This window comes from Penaeus monodon, chromosome 15 (assembly GCF_015228065.2).
Source record: "Penaeus monodon isolate SGIC_2016 chromosome 15, NSTDA_Pmon_1, whole genome shotgun sequence".
Classification (NCBI taxonomy): domain Eukaryota; kingdom Metazoa; phylum Arthropoda; class Malacostraca; order Decapoda; family Penaeidae; genus Penaeus; species Penaeus monodon.
Window position 1 is genome coordinate 6,770,677 of NC_051400.1, and position 596 is coordinate 6,771,272.

The 596-nt window shown below is 31.2% G+C and overlaps 1 protein-coding gene across 1 annotated transcript in view; it reads right to left on the reverse strand.

Annotated features, from left to right (window-relative positions):
• LOC119581716 overlaps positions 1-596 on the reverse strand; it is a gene marked incomplete in the record, with an annotated part of 132,029 nt that overhangs the window by 109,115 nt on the left and 22,318 nt on the right.

Below are 596 nucleotides of genomic sequence, written 5' to 3' on the forward strand. Positions count from 1 at the left end.
ATTGTAAAGGACAGAAATTAATATCCCACGGAACTGAGAAAGAGAAAGTGTGAAATGGGAAGAGGTAAGAAACGGTAAAAGTAAGGTACGAGGAAAATAAAGAGAAATATGATGGAAGCAGGAAAGAAGAAAACAATAGAAAAGTAAGGAGAAATACATACATTTCTTAAAAGAATTACACAGTGATAAAGATAGATGCGATACAGATACATACATACCCCAAGAGAATAAAATCATGATAAAATTACATACAAATAAGGAAGAGAGAGAAAAAAATAGAAATACATACATTTCCTAAAAGAATAATACAGTGATAAAGATACACACGAGAGAGATACATACATTTCCCATAAAATAGAATGATAATAAAACAACATACAAATAGTATACTAAAAGAAGGGAAAAAGTACCAAAAACAAACAAAATCGTAAAAAGAGATAACGACAGAGAAAAATGGAAAAGGGAAGTAGGTTATCAGGGAGAGATTAGTCGGACAGAGATGCATTAAGTCTATAAAAGCACTATCATCATCACTTTCACTGCGGACAAATGAACATGAGACTTTCATATTCCTTCGTCTTAAATGATGAATGTTA